This window comes from Bubalus kerabau, chromosome 19 (genome assembly GCF_029407905.1).
Source record: "Bubalus kerabau isolate K-KA32 ecotype Philippines breed swamp buffalo chromosome 19, PCC_UOA_SB_1v2, whole genome shotgun sequence".
Lineage (NCBI taxonomy): Eukaryota > Metazoa > Chordata > Mammalia > Artiodactyla > Bovidae > Bubalus > Bubalus kerabau.
In genome coordinates, this window is record NC_073642.1 from 50,459,888 (window position 1) to 50,480,143 (window position 20,256).

The window sequence follows — 20,256 nt, forward strand, 5'->3', positions numbered from 1 at the left end:
TAAAGACCCTATATGGTCTGCAAACAGCTAAGGAACTCTTGGTTTCTTTGCTCCCATAATACTGCACCCTTCAATCCTTTGTATTCAATATATTTTCTTCAAATATTCTTTATTTAACTCTTTAATTTCAAATTACAATTCAACCATGTAATTAATTTCAAATTATAATTCAAAGCAAATTAAAATTCAACTTGCTTTCTGAAGGCAGTCTTTTCTATCTCCATGCAAGAATCAGTCATCCCATGATCCAGTTCAGTTCAGTCACTCAGTCATGTCCAACTCTTGCAACCCCATGAACCAGAGCATGCCAGGCCTCCCTGTCCATCACCAACTCCCGGAGTCCACCCAAACCCATGTCCATTGAGTCAGTGATGCCATCCAACCATCTCATCCTCTGTCATCCCCTTCTCCTCCTGCCATCAATCTTTCACAGCATCAGGGTCTTTTCCAGTGAGTCAGCTCTTTGCATCTGGTGGCCAGAGTATTGGAGTTTCAGCTTTAGCATCAGTCCTTCCAATGAACACCCAGGACTGATCTCCTCTGGGATAGACTGGTTGGATCTCCTTGCAGTCCAAAGGACTCTCAAGAGTCTTCTCCAACACCATAGTTCAAAAGCATCAATTCTTCAGCACTCAGCTTTCTTTATAGTTCAACTCTCACATCCATACATGACTACTGGAAAAACCATAGCTTTGACTAGATGGACTCTTGTTGACAAAGTAATGTCTCTGCTTTTTAACATGCTGTCTAGGTTGGTCATAACTTCTCTTCCAAGGAGCAAATGTCTTTTAATTTCATGGCTGCAGTCACAATCTACAGTGATTTTGGAGCCCCCCACCCAATAAAAGTCTTGTCATTGTTTCCCCATCTATTCACCATGAAGTAATGGGACCAGATGCCATGATCTTAGTTTTCTGAATGTTGAGCTTTAAGCCAACTTTTTCACTCTCTGCTTTCACTTTCATCAAGAGGCTCTTTAGCTCTTCTTCACTGTTGCCATAAGGGTGGTGTCATCTGCACATCTGAGGTTATTGGTATTTCTGCTGGCAATCTTAATTCCAGTTTGTGCTTCATCAAGTCCAGCATTTCTCATGATGTACTGTGCATATAAGTTAAATAAGCAGGGTGACAATATGCAGCCTTGATGTATTCCTTTCCCTACTTGGAAGCAGTCTGTTGTTCCATGTCCAGTTCTAACTGTTGCTTCCTGACCTACCTACAGATTTCTCAGGAGCCAGGTCAGGTGGTCTGGTATTCCCTTCTCTTTAAGAATTTCCCACAGTTTGTTGTGACCCACACGTCAAAGGCTTTGGCATAGATAATAAAGCAGAAGTAGATGTTTTTCTGGAACTCTCTTGCTTTTACGATGATCCAGTGAATGTTGGCAATTTGATCTCTGGTTCCTCTGCCTTCTAAATCCAGCTTGAACATCTGGAAGTTCACAGTTCATGTAGTGTTGAAGCCTGACTTTGAGAATTTGGAGCATTACTTTGCTAGCGTGTGAGATGAATGCAATTATTTGTGTGGTAGTTTGAACATTCTTTGGCATTGCCTTTCTTTGGGATTGGAATGAGAACTGAATTTTTCAAGTCCTGAGGCCTCTGCTGAGTTTTCCAAATTTGCTGACATATTGAGTGCAGCACTTTCATACCATCATCTTTTATTTATTTTTTTACAAGTTTTTATTTTATTTTTATTTATTTTTTTAATTTTATTTTATTTTTAAACTTTACATAATTGTATTAGTTTTGCCAAATATCAAAATGAATCCGCCACAGGTATACATGTATTCCCCATCCTGAACCCTCCTCCCTCCTCCCTCCCCATTCCATCCCTCTGGGTCGTCCCAGTGCACCAGCCCCAAGCATCCAGTATCGTGCATCGAACCTGGACTGGCAACTCGTTTCATACATGATATTTTACATGTTTCAATGCCATTCTCCCAAATCTTCCCACCCTCTCCCTCGCTCTCAGAGTCCATAAGACTGTTCTATACATCAGTGTCTCTTTTCCTGTCTCGTACACAGGGTTATTGCTACCATCTTTCTAAATTCCATATATATGCGTTAGTATACTGTATTGGTGTTTTTCTTTCTGGCTTACTTCACTCTGTATAATAGGCTCCAGTTTCATCCACCTCATTAGAACTGATTCAAATGTATTCTTTTTAATGGCTGAGTAATACTCCATTGTGTATATGTACCACCGCTTTCTTATCCATTCATTTGCTGATGAACATCTAGGTTGCTTCCATGTCCTGGCTATTATAAACAGTGCTGCGATGAACATTGGGGTACACGTGTCTCTTTCCCTTCTGGTTTCCTCAGTGTGTATGCCCAGCAGTGGGATTGCTGGATCATAAGGCAGTTCTATTTCCAGTTTTTAAAGGAATCTCCACACTGTTCTCCATAGTGGCTGTACTAGTTTGCATTCCCACCAACAGTGGAAGAGGGTTCCCTTTTCTCCACACCCTCTCCAGCATTTATTACTTGTAGACTTTTGGATTGCAGCCATTCTGACTGGTGTGAAATGGTACCTCATAGTGGTTTTGATTTGCATTTCTCTGATAATGAGTGATGTTGAGCATCTTTTCATGTGTTTGTTAGCCATCTGTATGTCTTCTTTGGAGAAATGTCTATTTAGTTCTTTGGCCCATTTTTTGATTGGGTCATTTATTTTTCTGGAGTTGAGCTGTAGGAGTTGCTTGTATATTTTTGAGATTAGTTGTTTGTCAGTTGCTTCATTTGCTATTATCTTCTCCCATTCTGAAGGCTGTCTTTTCACCTTGCTAATAGTTTCCTTTGATGTGCAGAAGCTTTTAAGGTTAATTAGGTCCCATTTGTTTATTTTTGCTTTTATTTCCACTATTCTGGGAGGTGGGTCATAGAGGATCCTGCTGTGATGTATGTCAGAGAGTGTTTTGCCTATGTTCTCCTCTAGGAGTTTTATAGTTTCTGGTCTTACGTTTAGATCTTTAATCCATTTTGAGTTTATTTTTGTGTACGGTGTTAGAAAGTGTTCTAGTTTCATTCTTTTACAAGTGGTTGACCAGAGTTCCCAGCACCACTTGTTAAAGAGATTGTCTTTAATCCATTGTATATTCTTGCCTCCTTTGTCAAAGATAAGGTGTCCATTTGTGCATGGATTTATCTCTGGGCTTTCTGTTTTGTTCCATTGATCTATATTTCTGTCTTTGTGCCAGTACCATACTGTCTTGATAACTGTGGCTTTGTAGTAGAGCCTGAAGTCAGGTAGGTTGATTCCTCCAGTTCCATTCTTCTTTCTCAAGATCACTTTGGCTATTCGAGGTTTTTTGTATTTCCATACAAATTGTGAAATTATTTGTTCTAGCTCTGTGAAGAATGCTGTTGGTAGCTTGATAGGGATTGCATTGAATCTATAGATTGCTTTGGGTAGTATATTCATTTTCACTATATTGATTCTTCCAATCCATGAACATGGTATATTTCTCCATCTGTTAGTGTCCTCTTTGATTTCTTTCACCAGTGTTTTATAGTTTTCTATATATAGGTCTTTACTTTCTTTACGTAGATATATTCCTAAGTATTTTATTCTTTCCATTGCATTGGTGAATGGAATTGTTTCCTTAATTTCTCTTTCTGTTTTCTCATTATTAGTGTATAGGAATGCAAGGGATTTCTGTGTGTTGATTTTATATCCTGCAACTTTACTATAGTCATTGATTAGTTCTAGTAATTTTCTGGTGGAGTCTTTAGGGTTTTCTATGTAGAGGATCATGTCATCTGCAAATAGTGAGAGTTTTACTTCTTCTTTTCCAATTTGGATTCCTTTTATTTCTTTTTCTGCTCTGATTGCTGTGGCCAAAACTTCCAAAACTATGTTGAATAGTAATGGTGAAAGTGGGCACCCTTGTCTTGTTCCTGACTTGAGAGGAAATGTTTTCAATTTTTCACCATTGAGGATAATGTTTGCTGTGGGTTTGTCATATATAGCTTTGATTATGTTGAGGTATGTTCCTTCTATTCCTGCTTTCTGGAGAGTTTTTATCATAAATGGATGTTGAATTTTGTCAAAGGCTTTCTCTGCATCTATTGAGATAATCATATGGTTTTTATTTTTCAATTTGTTAATGTGGTGTATTACACTGATTGATTTGCAGATATTGAAGAATCCTTGCATCCCTGGGATAAAGCCCACTTACACCATGACCATACCATCATCTTTTAGAATTTGAAATAGTTCAACTGGAATTTCATCACCTCCACTAGCTTTGTTTGTAGTAATGCTTTCTAAGGCCCACTTGACTTCTCATTCCAGGATGTCTGGCTCTAGGTGAGTGATCACACCATCATGATTATCTGTGTCATTAAAATCTTTTTTGTATAATTCTTCTGTGTATTCTTGCCACCTCTTCTTAATATCTTCTGCTTCTGTTAGGTCCATATCATTTCTGTCCTTTATTGTGCCCATCTTTCCATGAAATTTTCCCTTGGTATCTCTAATTTTCTTGAAAAGATCTCTAGTTTTTCCCATTCTATTTTGTTCTATTTCTTTGCATTAGTCACTGAGGAAGGCTTTCTTATGACTCCTAGCTAGTCTTGGGAACTCTCCATTCAAATGGGTATATCTGTCCTTTTTTCCTTTGCCTTTTGCTTCTCTCTTCTTTTCACAGCTATTTGTAAGGTCTCCTCAGACAACCATTTTGCCTTTTTGCATTTCTTTTTCTTGGGGACGGTCTTGGTCCCTGCCTCCTGTACAGTGTCACGAACCTCTGTCCATAGTTCTTCAGGCACTGTGTCTATCAGATCTAATCCCTTGAATCTATTTGTAACTTCCACTGTATAATCATAATGGATTTACTTACTGTACTTCCCATTTATTTATTCATACCTTATCTGTCTGAAACTTTTAGCTTCTGAAACTATATGTGTTCTTATGGGCACTATAAATTATCTCAATGATGTTTTAGCTTTTCAAATCTAGGGCATTTGCTCAATGAGATTTTGAATATTTTGGTTGCCATCTTATTTATCACTTGCTATTTAATTATAACTGTTCCTTAAAAGTCGGTCTCTTTGGTCCTTTGAATTTTTTTTTATTTATGTCTCTGATAACTCATCTATAGTTATGGTTTTGTATTTAGAAGCTTTGTTAAGATATAATTCACATGCCATACAATTCCTTCATTTAAAGTGTACAATTCAATGGCTCTTAATATAGTCACAGGGTATATATATCTATTACAATTGTTATTAATAAGATTTTCATTCCCCCATAGCCCTTAGCCATCACCTTTCAATCTCCCTACCTCTTTCCATCCTGTCCTAGGTAACCCCTAATCTACTTTGTTTCTATATTTGCCTATTCTGGCATTTCCTTTAATTAATCACACAACATGTCCCTTGTGATTAGCTTTATAGTTATGATTTTAAACTACTTTAAAATCTTTAAAGTACTTTAAACTACTTTATATTACCAAGCCAATTTCTCAATTATTTAATACTAGACATAACTCCTCTTCTCAATTCCAATGTTGAGTTAACAAATGCAAATTCTATATAAATCATTCTTAGTGCAAACTACAGAGAAGGTGATGGCACCCCATTCCAGTACTCTTGCCTGGAAAATCCCATGGACGGAGGAGCCTGGTAGGCAGCAGTTCATGGGGTCGCACAGAGTCAGACACGACTGAGCGACTTCACTTTCACTTTTCACTTTCATGCATTGGAGAAGGAAATGGCAACCCACTCCAGTGTTCTTGCCTGGAGAATCCCAGGGACGGGGGAGCCTGGTGGGCTGCCATCTATGAGGTCACACTGAGTTGTACACAACTGAAGTGACTTAGCAGTAGTAAGTGCAAACTAAACTAAAAACCATAACTAAAAAACTGTTGACTTTAGTTTTCAACTATCCGGCTTGTCTTTATGTCTGCCAGTGTATGTGATATCACTTCCCTGGTGGTTCAGAGGGTAAAGAATCTGCCTGCAATGCAAGAGATCTAGATTTGATTCTGAGGTTGGGAAGATCCCCTGGAGAAGGAAACGGCAACCACTCCAATATCCCTGCCTGGAGAATTCCATGGATAGAGGAGCCTAATGGGCTACAGTCATGGGATCGCAGTTGGACATGACTGAGCAAGTACCACACACATACATGTGACATCACAGACACTATTCTTCTTCTCCAAACCTCATACTTTCTGTAACCCTGTCTATTCAGTGACTAGCATGTAGGTGTTAGATTTTTTTTTTTTTTTTGAAAGAATGAATGATTCAGTGACCTGATGTATGAGTTTACTTTCTCTCTACTCTCATATCAATTAAATGCCCAAACATTCAATTCCTCAGGTTTGCTGCCCAGTGTCTTTCCACCCCAAAGCTATGGAGCTTCTAATTTCATATTCTTAAAATGCCATTTTCCTATTTAGTATATTGTTATTGAACTTTTGCTGGGAAAACAGTCTTGTGCAATTCAAACAACAAAAGATTTAAGGTCATAGGATCTGGGCCCAAGTCCTAATCACATTACTTCCCTGTTGTGAGATTATGGATTGGTTATTTCAGTTTTTAAAATTTTTTGACTCATCAAATTTTTTTGACTCAGTTTTTTTTACTTCTATAAACTGAAAGAGATGGCATTAGTCATGCTTATTTCATGAAAACCTGAAAAATCCTCAGTACCTAAAATAGTACCTAGTATACCACAATTACTCAAAAAAACTGGTAGAAAAATATTTTCAAATGTGATTATATATTTTAAAATACTGTTTTTTTTTTTTTTTTTTTTTTAAACAAGGGTGGTGGTTGTTGTTTAGTCACTCAGTCATATCCAACTCTTTGTGACCCTATGAACTGCAGCCTGCCAGGTTTCCCTGTCCTTCACTATCTCCTGGAGTTTGCTCAAACTCAAGTCCATTGAATCAGTTATGCCATCCAACCTCTGCCATCTCCTTCTCCTCCTGCCTTCAGTCTTTCTCAGCATCAGGATATCAGGTGGCCAAAGTATTAGAGCTCAGCTCCAGCATCAGTCCTTACAATGAACAGTCATGGTTGATTTCCTTTATGTTGATTGGCTTGATCTCCTTGCTGTCCAAAGGTCTCTCAAGAGTCTTATCCAGCACCACAATTTGAAAAAATCAAGTCTTTGGTGCTCAGCTGACTTTATGGTCCAACTCTCACATCCATACATGACTACTGGAAAAACCATAGCTTTGACTATATGAACCTTTGCCAGCAAAGTGATGTCTCTGTTTTTTAATACGCCCTCTAGGTTTGTCATAGCTTTTCTTCCAAGGAGCAAGCATCTTTTAATTTCATGGCTGCAGTCACAATCCAGAGTGATTTTGGAGCCCAAGAAAATAGTCTGTCAATGTTTCTGTTTCCATTTATCCCCATCTATTAGCCATGAAGTGACGGGACCAGTTGCCACCGTCTTTGTTTTTTGAATGTTGAGTTTATAGCCAGCTTTTTTATTCTCCTCTTTCACCTTCATCAAGAGGCTCTTTAGTTCTTCTTTGCTTTCTACCATTAGGGTGGTGTTCTCTGCATATCTGAGGTTATTGATATTTCTCCTGGCAATCTTGATTCCAGCTTGAGCTTTAGGCTTTCCAGCATTTCACATGATGTACTCTACATAGACGTTAAATAAGCTGGGTGACAATATACAGCCTTGACGTACTCCTTTCCCAATTCTCAACCAGTTCTGTTGTTCCATGTCTGGTTCTGTCACTTCTTGACCTGCATACAGGTTTCTCAGAAGGCATGTAAGCTGGTCTGGTATTTCCATCTCCTGCAGAATTTTCCACAATTTGTTGTGATCAACACAGTCAAAGGCTTTTGTGTAGTCAATGAAGCGGAAGCAGATTTTTTTCTGGAATGCCCTTGCTTTTTCTGTGATCCAACAGATGCAGGCAATTTGATCTCTGGTTCCTCTGCCTTTTCTAAATCCAGCTTGTACATCTGGAAGTTCTCGGTTCGTGGACTACTGAAGCATAGCTTGAAGAATTTTCAGCATTACCTTGCTAGCATGTGAAGTGAGTACAACTATGCAATAGTTTGAACATTCTTTGGCATTGCCCTTCTTTGGGATTGGAATGAAAACTGACCTTTTCCAGTTCTGTGGCCAATGCTGAGTTTTCCAAATTTGCGGGTATATTGAGTGCAGCAGTTTCACAGCCTCATCTTTTACGATTTGAAACAGCTCAGCTGCAATTCTATCACTTCCAATGCTTCCTAAGGTGACTTGACTTCATACTCCAGAATGTCTTGCTCTAGATGAGTGATCACACCATTGTGGTTATCTCAGTCATGAAGACATTTTTGTATAGTTCCTCTGTGTATTCTTGCCACCTTCTCTTAATATCTTCTGCTTCTGTTAGGTCCATACCATTTCTGTCCTTTATTGTGCCCATCTTTGCATGAAATTTTCCCTTGGTATCTCTAATTTTCTTGACGAGATCTCCAGCCACAGACAGCTCCTGGTCTTATTTTTGCTAACTATATAGAGCTTTTCCACCTTTGGCTGCAAATACTATGATCAGTCTGATTTTGGAATTGACCATCTGTTGATGTCCATGTGTAGAGTCATCTCTTGTGTTCTTAGAAGAGGGTGTTTGCTCTGACCAGTGCGTTCTCTTGGCAAAACTTTGCTAGCCTTTGCCCTGATTCATTTTGTACTCCAGGGTCAAAGTTGCCTGTTACTCCAGGTATCTCTTGACTTCCTACTTTTGGATTTCAGTCCCCTATGATGAAAAGGACATCTTTTTTTTGGTGTTACATCTAGCAGGTCTAGTAGGTCTTTGTAGATATGTTCATCTTCTTTGGCATTAGTGGTTTGCACATAGTTTGAATTCCTATGATACTGAATGGTTGTCTTGGAAATGAACAGAGATCATTCTGTCATTTTTGAGATTGCACCCAAGTACTGCATTCTGGACTCTCTTGTTGACTATGAGGGCTGCTCCATTTCTTCTAAGGGATTCTTGCCCACAGTATTAGATATAATGGTCATTGGAATTAAATTACTCATTCCCGTCCATTTTTGTTCACTGATTCCTAAAATATCGATGTTCACTGTTGCCATCTCCTGTTTGAAAATTTCCAATTTACCTTGATTCATGGAGCTAACATTCCAGGTTCCTACGCAATATTGTTCTTACTTTCACGACCAGACACACCCACACCTGGGCATTATTTCCGCTTTGGCTCAGCCTCTTCATTCCTTCTGGTTTAAAAAGGGTAATTTATTGCTTTTTCGCAACGGGTTTGCCACCAGGACACAGGTGTGAAAACTACCATTAAACCTAAGCAAAAATGGGAAAGGAAAAGACCCACATCAACATCGTTGTCATCGGGCACATAGATTCAGGGAAGTCTACCACGACTGGCCATCTGATCTACAAATGTGGTGGGATCGACAACAGAACAATTGAAAAGTTCAAGAAGGAGGCTGCTGAGATGAGAAAGGGCTCCTTCAAATATGCCTGAATCTTCGACAAACTGAAGCTCAACATGAGCATGGTGTCACCACTGATATCTCCCTGTGGAAATCTGAGACCAGCATGTATTATGTTACCATCATTGATGCCTCAGGACATAGAGACTTCATCAAAAACATGATTACAGGCACATCCCAGGCTGACTGTGCTGTCCTGATTGTTGCTGCTGGTGTTGGTGAGTTTGAAGCCCTGTATCTCCGAGAACAGGCACACCCATGAACATGCCCTTCTGGCTTACACTCTGGGTGTGAAACAATTAATTGTTGGAGTTAACAAAATGTATACCTGTGGCGGATTCATGTTGATATATGGCAAAACCAATACAATATTGTAAAGTTAAAAAAGAAAAAAAAAAAAAAGAAAAAAAAAGGATTCCACTGAGCCATCCTATAGCCAGAAGAGATATGAGGGAATTGTTAAGGAAGTCAGCACCTACATTAAGAAAATTGGCTACAACCCTGACACAGTAGCATTTGTGCCAATTTCTGGCTGGAATGGCAGCAGCATGCTGGAGCCAAGTGCTAACATGCCATGATTCAAGGGATGGAAATTCACCCATAAGGACGGCAATGCCAGTGGAATCACCCTGCTTGAAGCTCTGGATTGTATTCTGCCACCAACACGTCCAACTGACAGATCTTGCGTTTGCCCCTCCAGGATGTCTATAAAATTGGTGATATTGGTATTGTCCCTGTGGGTTGTGTGGAGACTGGTGTTCTCAAACCTGGCATCGTGGTCATCTTTGCTCCAGTCAATGTAACAGCTGAAGTCTGTAGAAATGCACCTTGAAGCACTGAGTGAAGCCCTTTCTGGGGACAGTGTGGGCTTCAATGTCAAGAACGTGTCTGTCAAAGACATTCATCATGGCAATGTGGCTGGTGACAGCAAAAATGATCCACCAATAGAAGCAGCTGGCTTCATAGCTCAGGTGATTAATTTGACCCATCCAGGCCAAATCCGTGCTGGATATGCACCTGTGCTGGGCTGTCACACTGCTCACATTGCTTGCAAGTTTGCTGAGCTGAAGAAGAAAATTGATCATCGTTATGGCAAAAAGCTGGAAGATGGCCCTAAACTCTTGAAATCTGGTGATGCTGCTATCGTTGATACAGTTCCTGGCAAGCCCAGATGTGTCAAGAGCTTCTCTGACTCTCCTCCCCTGGGCCGTTTTGCTGTGCGTGACATGAGACAGACAGTCGCTGTGGGTGTCATCAAAGCAGTGGGTAAGAAGGCAGCTGGAGCTGGCAAGGTCACCACGTCTGCCCTGAAAGCTCAGAAGGCTGAATGAATAATATCCCCAATACCTGCCACCCCAGTCTTAAGCAGTGGTGCAAGAACAGTCTCAGAACTGTTTGTCTCATTTGGCCATTTAAGTTTAATAGTAAAAGACTGGTTAATGATAACAATGCATCGTAAAACCTTCAGAAGGAAAGGAGAATGTTTTTGTGGACCATATGTTTTGTGTGTGGCAGTTTAAGTTATCGGTTTTTTTGATTTCTTCTGTGATTTGTTGGTTATTCAGCAGCGTGTTGTTCAGCCTCCATATGTTGGATTTTTTAATAGTTTTTCTCCTGTAATTGAGATCTAATCTTACTGCATTGTGGTCAGAAAAGATGCTTGGAATGATTTCTATTTTTTTGAATTTACCAAGGCTAGCTTTATGGCCCAGGATGTGATCTATCCTGGAGAAGGTTCCATGTGCGCTTGAGAAGAAGGTGAAATTCATTGTTTTGGGATGAAATGTCCTATAGATATCAATTAGGTCTAACTGGTCTATTGTATCGTTTAAAGTTTGTGTTTCCTTGTTAATTTTCTGTTTAGTTGATCTATCCATAGGTGTGAGTGGGGTATTAAAGTCTCCCACTATTATTGTGTTATTGTTAATTTCTTCTTTCATACTTGTTAGCATTTGTCTTACATACTGCGGTGCTCCCGTGTTGGGTGCATATATATTTATAATTGTTATATCTTCTTCTTGGATTGATCCTTTGATCATTATGTAGTGACCATCTTTGTCTCTTTTCACAGTCTTTGTTTTAAAGTCTATTTTATCTGATATGAGTATTGCTACTCCTGCTTTCTTTTGGTCCCTATTCGCATGGAAAATCTTTTTCCAGCCCTTCACTTTCAGTCTGTATGTGTCCCCTGTTTTGAGGTGGGTCTCTTGTAGACAACATATGCAGGGGTCTTGTTTTTGTATCCATTCAGCCAGTCTTTGTCTTTTGGTTGGGGCATTCAACCCATTTACGTTTAAGGTAATTACTGATAAGTATGACCCCGTTGCCATTTACTTTATTGTTTTGGGTTCGAATTTATACACAATTTTTGTGTTTCCTGTCTAGAGAATATCCTTTAGTATTTGTTGGAGAGCTGGTTTGGTGGTGCAGAATTCTCTCAGTTTTTGCTTGTCTGAAAAGCTTTTGATTTCTCCTTCATACTTGACTGAGATCCTTGCTGGGTACAATAATCTGGGCTGTAGATTATTTTCTTTCATCATTTTAAGTATGTCTTGCCATTCCCTCCTGGCTTGAAGAGTTTCTATTGAAAGATCAGCTGTTATCCTTATGGGAATTCCCTTGTGTGTTATTTGTTGTTTTTCCCTTGCTGCTTTTAATATTTGTTCTTTGTGTTTGATCTTTGTTAATTTGATTACTATGTGTCTTGGGGTGTTTCGCCTTGGGTTTATCCTATTTGGGACTCTCTGGGTTTCTTGGACTTGGGTGATTATTTCCTTCCCCATTTTAGGGAAGTTTTCAACTATTATCTCCTCAAGTATTTTCTCATGGTCTTTCTTTTTGTCTTCTTCTTCTGGGACCCCTATGATTCGAATGTTGTAGCGTTTAATATTGTCCTGGAGGTCTCTGAGATTGTCCTCATTTCTTTTAATTCGTTTTTCTTTTATCCTCTCTGATTCATTTATTTCTACCATTCTATCTTCTAATTCACTAATCCTATCTTCTGCCTCTGTTATTCTACTATTTGTTGCCTCCAGAGTGTTTTTAATTTCACTTATTGCATTATTCATTATATATTGACTCTTTTTTATTTCTTCTAAGTCCTTGTTAAACCTTTCTTGCATCTTCTCAATCCTTGCCTCCAGGCTATTTATCTGTGATTCCATTTTAATTTCAAGATTTTGGATCAATTTCACTATCATTATTCGGAATTCTTTATCAGGTAGATTCCCTATCTCTTCCTCTTTGGTTTGGTTTGGTGGGCATTTATCCTGTTCCTTTATCTGCTGGCTATTCCTCTGTCTCTTCATCTTGTTTAAATTGCTGAGTTTGGGGTGTCCTTTCTGTATTCTGGCAGTTTGTGGAGTTCTCTTTATTGTGGCGTTTCCTCGCTGTGTGTGGGTTTGTACAGGTGGCTTGTCAAGGTTTCCTGGTTAGGGAAGCTTGTGTCGATGTTCTGGTGGATCAGTACTTTTTGTTGAAAACAACTTGACCAAAAAATCTGTCACAGAATTTGAGACCCATTAAAAAAAGTTTAATGAGAAACCTGTGTCTTCTTTGAGTCAACACAGTAACTCCCTATGGTACTACTTTGGTAAGGGTTGCTCATAATCTATTTCTGGTAAAACAATTTTCAATTTATGGATTTGTATTTCTAGGGTGGAGCTTCAAGTTTGTTAACCTTGTGTTGAGAACTCATCTGTTTCAATAACATCTTAAGCATTGGTGCAACACTTTCTAAGTTATGACAGATGAGCAAAGAGTAACTATGTTTTATATGTAAGCTAGTTCATAAGGTCAGATTCTATAGTATAAAAGTGCCCGTTGCATATAAAATTTTGCATGGTTACATAAATAATGAGTAAATCTATGTCATTTAGTTTCCCAGTTATGAGGATGTGCATTCACATTTATAATATTAAGGAGTTAATCCAAAATGTGAGGCCTGAACCGTACTGAGTACTGCCTTGCTAGAGTTAATTGTACACAGGTTCTAGGAAAAATAAAACATGCTGGGGGCTAAAAAAAAGGAGGGGGGTAATTTATTATTTAACCCTGCTTCAAGCAGTTAGAGAGAAACAAACACAAGTTTTAAACCGTGTTTTAGGAAGATGAAGTTCCGTAACCTATAGGCGTAATACAAAGCTGCGTGGTAAACTTTCATTACAATGCATTGTAATGTAATGTTTCCTCAATTGAGGAAACAATTCCATGTTTCCAATGTTAGAGTATATTTTTCAGTGTGTTTTGAAAAGACTGGGACTTTACTCATGTTTGTACATCTGGCCTCAGAAGTTAGGCTCCTCTTAATATGAGTGGTACTGTGAGTTAAGAGTGAGTTCTGCCAGGGCCATGTGAGGCAACAGGTCCTGCCTTGGTCTGTGCTGATGTCCAGCAGCTTTCAAATATGCAGTCTAGTATTATTAAATAGAATAACCATGTTGCACATTACATCCACATGATTATTTATAACTAGAAATTTGTACCTTTACAAAGGTTCAAATTTGTACCCCTCCCCCCATTTCACCTCCCTCATTCTACCCTCACTTGTGGCAATTACTATGCTTTTTTAATCCCTTTCTACATGCTCAGAATATTTTCCTGGATTGCTATAAACACTTCCAGGACCCTGGAGGTCCACAGTTGTCTTTCTTTTTCTGAAACTCTATAGAATTTGTATTCAGAATCACACCATTTTGGCACTGACTTGCTTTCCTAATGAAATTATAAAATTCTCTATAGTTTTTCTCCTTCTTTATTCCCACCAGTGGCTAGCATGGTATAAACATGAAATACAGTCAATATTTATATATTGAATGGATAGAAAGAAATTTTCTATAAGCTAAGAAAAACAGATACCATTAGGGAACATTTTCTTAGAAGTTTGATTTGAGCAATTTTAGTAAAAATTATTTTTAAAAAGGACTTAACTTTAAACCCAGAGACAGAAAATACCTAAAAGAACAATGGAACAGTTTATCAGTTAATTGAATTCAGAAATTAGTCATTTTTATATGCATGCAGTGTTCGGGTTCCTACTCTAAGTTCAGGTATGAATGCCAACACTGAATTCAAATAGAGCTTTGGTGAATGAGCAACTACTTCAAGGTCAGCAAGAGATTAAACATGCTGCTTGTCTGTTTTCCAGTCTGTATTATGGAAGTTACAGGTGTAGCTAAAAGGTCATTGTAGCGCCCCCACAATTTGCATTTTCAAGGCTTCTGGGAATATCATTCTACATTGTGATGTCATCTCCTAGGCTGCTTAAGTTTTTAAAGCAGTGAGATTTTATGACCTTGGGAAATGATAGCTCCGCTGAAACCACCTCCTGAAACTTAGAGGAATGTCATAATACTGCCAATGACATTGTGCATCATCATGTAATACTGATTGTTTGCAAACTCTATCCAGGTGAGAGAAACCTACGGGTAGATGGATAAGCCTTTCATTAACTGGGCACTTTAAGTCATTAAATTAATATTTATGAATTGATCTTACATTTAATTAAGTGGTTTTTTCTCCACCAAGGTAAAACATTGAACTACGGCACCTTGGTGTATATGTGTAATGGTGGTAATAATGTTGAAACCTGTGTTCTCTGCTCACTATCTGCCCAAAGTTGTAGATATTTTAGAAATAGAAATACAGTTCATCCCCTCTAGGGACACACAGCTGCAAACCTCGCTTGAGACCTTCTCCAAACCTGGTGATTGAATCCAGTCATTTAAAGTAGAATGTTTTGAAATCCTGATGTAAACACTATAGAATTTTTAAACTCATTTTTATTTGAATGCACACAAGGCATTCAGAACCAGTCACATGATTGTGTAATTAAAAAGCAAATAATTATGATGTTGTTTTCTATAGTCTCATACTTTTGCCAGGGGCAACTCTGTGTAGACAGGTCTAATGTCTATGTATACAAACTTCAAAATCTATCACAGAGATTGGGTGAACAGATAACATTGGGTTTTCTCCATTTATGTATGGGAAAGAAACACTGATCCTTTCTTTATCTTGCGATGGAATGGAAAGAATCTTGTTTCCGCTCTAACCTTTGAAGCATAAATGAATCTTTCCAAGAGTTATGTAAACCATGGGTCTCCACTTACCTGTGGCGGATTCATTTTGATATTTGGCAAAACTAATACAATTATGTAAAGTTTAAAAATAAAATAAAATTAAAAAAAAACAAACCCTGAAGATATCACCAAGTTGTAGCTTTCATACCTCTTGAAATGTAACTACCTAGAGAAATAGAGCTTCTGTCTCTCTGGTACCTTGGGGCTTAACCTAATGACCTCATTTAGAGCATTTGGCACTTTTGGGTAAGAGCAATTAACTAGACTCATGGCTGCAGAACCAACTCTCATGATGTGTGAAGAATAAAATGCTTCTATGGAACCTGAAAGTAAACATTTCCAATTGTATGTACATTTCCACGTCTTAGAAGGTCAAGGCTTGTTATAAGAGCACTGAGAAATCTAAGGGCATTTTATCTCCCCACAGGCTAGATTCAGAGACAGGTGTTTTCAAATATATTACTTGATTGTCATAAGAAGTCTGCACAATAGCTATCTGGTAGTTTTTTTTTTTTTAATTTTATTTTATTTTTAAACTTTACATAACTGTATTAGATTTGCCAAATATCAAAATGAATCCGCCACAGGTATACATGTGTTCCCCATCCTGAACCCTCCTCCCTCCTCCCTCCCCATTCCATCCCTCTGGGTCGTCCCAGTGCACCAGCCCCAAGCATGCAGTATCGTGCATCGAACCTGGACTGGCAACTCATTTCATACATGATATTTTACATGTTTCAATGCCATTCTCCCAAATCTTCCCACCCTCTCCCTCTCCCACAGAGTCCATAAGACTGTTCTATACATCAGTGTCTCTTTTGCTGTCTCGTACACAAGGTTATTGTTACCATCTTTCTAAATTCCATATATATGCGTTAGTATACTGTAATAAATGCTGGAGAGGGTGTGGAGAAAAGGGAACCCTCTTACACTGTTGGTGGGAATGCAAACTAGTACAGCCACTATGGAGAACAGTGTGGAGATTCCTTAAAAAACTGGAAATAGACATGCCTTATGATCCAGCAATCCCACTGCTGGGCATACACACTGAGAAAACCAGAAGGGAAAGAGACACGAGTACCCCAATGTTCATCGCAGCACTGTTTATAATAGCCAGGACATGGAAGCAACCTAGATGTCCATCAGCAGATGAATGGATAAGAAAGCTGTGGTACATATACACAATGGAGTATTATTCAGCCATTAAAAAGAATACATTTGAATCAGTTCTAATGAGGTGGATGAAACTGGAGCCTATTATACAGAGTGAAGTAAGCCAGAAAGAAAAACACCAATACAGTATACTAACGCATATATATGGTAGTTTTAAAAGTTCAGAAGAATGAGATTCAGCAAACAGAAGCATATTGCAATAAGCCAGGTGAAAAATGATGTTGACTATGATCAGGACTGAAACAGTGGAGATAGTAAAAAGGATCTGGATTCTAGATGTATCATTTTTTCCTTAACTTTATTGAAATGTAATCTACATATGATGAAGCATGCTTATTAAGAAAAAAAAAAAAGAATGAGGCGCTACAGATTCAAACAACTGACCTAAGATTATGTAGCTAGAGTACTTATTGGTTTAGTAAAAATAAAATTCTGCCTGGTTCCAAGCCTATACTCTTTCTACTATGGCAAACTAAAGTGAAGAAGAGCAATTTTAAGGTATCTCTTGTCACAAGATTTCTTTGACAAATCAAACAGATTTCATTTTATTTATTATGGCCATATCATAGAAAGTTAAAAACTAAAGAAATATGAATCTGCTCTGGCGGCTGGTGTCTGGGTCAAACCTAAGAGGAAAAAAAAAAAAACCCCACAAAACTTTAATTGTAATTTTCAAAGGAAAATTTTTGTAAGTGTCTGATAGACAGGGGACCTTTCTAAAAATAAAAGTGACTTCAAAATGTGTTATTTGCTGGCTCTAGTTACTTCCTCAGATAGACACATCTTCTCTATCTTTTCAATGACTTCCTATTCTTCCAAGTTAACATGAAGAAACCCATTCTGAAAGCCAAGATAAGTACTGCTAAGAAATCGTACAATAGCACATCATAGATCTAAGAAAAGTTTCTCACATATCTAAAACCTAAAGATAAAATTTAAATAAAGGAAACATGCTAACACAGGAAAGCTGGGTGTTATTACTATGTGAAGGGCATTTTTCATCCTGAAGTTGAATGCAAGGCAAGAAAAAATTCTTTCTTTTCTTGAAATAATTCCTATAACCTAAGCAGAACAGACCAACCAGCAAACTCTTAAATTCCTTAGTACACATCCCTCATTCCACAGCAAAACAAGTCAATCAAATCAAAACCAAACAAAAATTGTGCCTTTAAAGATATTAAGATTTCCTTTGCCTTGTTGAAAAGTGAAAAAAGAAATCAAATTCATAAACTAAAACCTCTTCCAAATTAATTTAGAAAGTTCCAGGAATATTTTAAAACAAATAACACATAATAGTTTACAGTCTGTCCTCAAAATATACAGTTTTAAATTTTGGTAATTGAGAATAATAGGCAAACATTATCTTTTGTGGAAAGTCAAATGACTGAAAGCTGATTCAAGGATTCATTTGAAGAGGAAACAATAACATGAATGATCATTCAAACTGGAATTGAGATCTTGTCCTTTTTTAACACTGACATGATTTTTTGAAGGAAGGAGAAGTGATAATATAGAGGTCTGTGTATAATTGATATCCTCCTAATAAATTACATATGGTAAAAAACTAAAAACATTTGAAGTTCTAAAATATTTGTAAAGCACTTGCCAAGACTATTTCATTTTTAGGAAAGGCTACAAATTATAAGTTGGGACTGAGACAATTTTGCCAACTGGGACATGGGGAATATATGTATTTATTCTCCAAATATACTAATATTGAACCTAGTCACTTTCCAGATCCACTTTACTGTGAAGCTTTCCACCACACAAAGCTTTTTCAGCCTAACCTTCTATGCCTCCTAACCTTTCAGTACCTCAAGAATCTGCCTGATTTTTATTCCCCAGGCTCAGATTCTTAGTTAAATATACACCTGACTTTATCAAAGAGTATATTTTAATTCATTCATAATTTTCTAGTTTGGTCTTTTCATTTAGGTTGACAATCCCTTGACATGATGTGCGTTCTGTTACACGCTATGTAGTGCTAGAGAAAACCCAGTGGAATGAAGATGTTACTTGCATAAAGAACTGTTAAAAGAAGTTTTTGGAACTACAAGATTTAAGTCATCAGCCCCAAATGAAACGTGATTAAACAATTCACATAAATAGAGATTGGTCCCAAAGACAGAATCTAAAGAACACTAAATGGGAGGGTGTCATTTGTTAAAAGTGAGACATACGATTGCCCGTTTGTCCCTGACCTTGGGAAAATCAATGAGTTACATTGACAGTCCTTTGAGTAGCTAGGCTTAACACTAGGAGATTTAAAAATAGCCTTAGCTTGCATCAATGAATATCAGTAGAGTCATATTTAAAATAACATATATAATGGAGATCAGACAATGCAGAAGATAGAAAATGCTAAAAATCCTATACTAACAGAGCCTCCAAATGATTTATTCACTAGTTCTACTAAATAATGAAGTTGAAAGTGGTTTTGACTTTTCCCAAGTGAACATGTTACTGTAAGGTACTAAATTACCCAAATTATGACTTAATTTGATATTTAGAGGCAAATGGAATGAGGGGGTAAGAAAAAAAGAGTCCCCAAAGTATGAGTTAAAAACAGGTACAGTAGACGTCAGGGAACCTCATGTGGGTGCTTTTATAGTAGGTATAGAAATTGCTTCTTTTGTACATCACAAGATGTAATTCCCTTCTTCCAAAGAGCTAAAACCAATTTACTTCCTCTTTTGAAATGTGTGATGAAATATAAAACCTCTTTAAGACTCAATAAGGTTAAAAACAGATCAGTATTAAATAGGGTACCAGGATTTCTACTACCCACATAAAGTGTAATTCATTATATTGTAGTTGATAGGAAAGAGGTTTTATGGATAGATTTTGCTTTCCTAATCTGCACAAGTCACTTAAATTTAATGAAGATTTTGTATGACATATAAGCAGCTGAATTGATCTCTTCACATTCTAAGGTTCTCACCCCATGGATAATGATTATCTTATATGCTACCACCCATTTTAAGAAACAGGTCTTGTAGCCTTTGAAGCTCATATTCTTTCTCTGATGTGTAACGTTCTTTGGTTTATTTTCATCTTTTCTTCCTCTCAGAGGCTAGTAATTTTTTAAAGCTAATTCTTACCTTTGTGGATTATGTCATTTGACATATGTTATTGACAATTATGTCAATTCCAACATATAGTGCCCCATCTATTTGGTAAGAAAGTTATTTTGAGAGGGAGATGAGTAGGGTGGCAACAAAGTCAGCTGTAGATAATCTCCAGTTTGTGGCATATTTGCTGGCAATGAAAATCACTCTGGAATTCAGTCATTACAGCACTTTTGTGCTTCCTCTCACATTGACAGAGTGGAATGTAAAGCTTAGCTAGGTCAGACCACAAAGGACTGGTCTGACTGTGAAATTTTACAAGAAAGATGACTTGCCTCCTACAATTTATTTTCCCTTGGATTACAATAGGAAACAAATGCTCAGAATAAAAGATACATATGGCATAACAATAAATGTGCAGACACAAAACGAGTGATTGACCTCCCCTCCATCCTTTGGTTCCTCTTCATCTTCCTTAGTTCTTCTTGGAGGTGCTTGCT

The 20,256-nt window shown here is 37.8% G+C and overlaps 1 pseudogene; it reads left to right on the forward strand.

The window, feature by feature from the left end:
• LOC129634132 (elongation factor 1-alpha 1-like) overlaps nt 1–10,978 on the forward strand; it is a 364,634-nt pseudogene extending 353,656 nt beyond the window's left edge.
• Nucleotides 10,979–20,256: the final 9,278 nt, after the last annotated feature.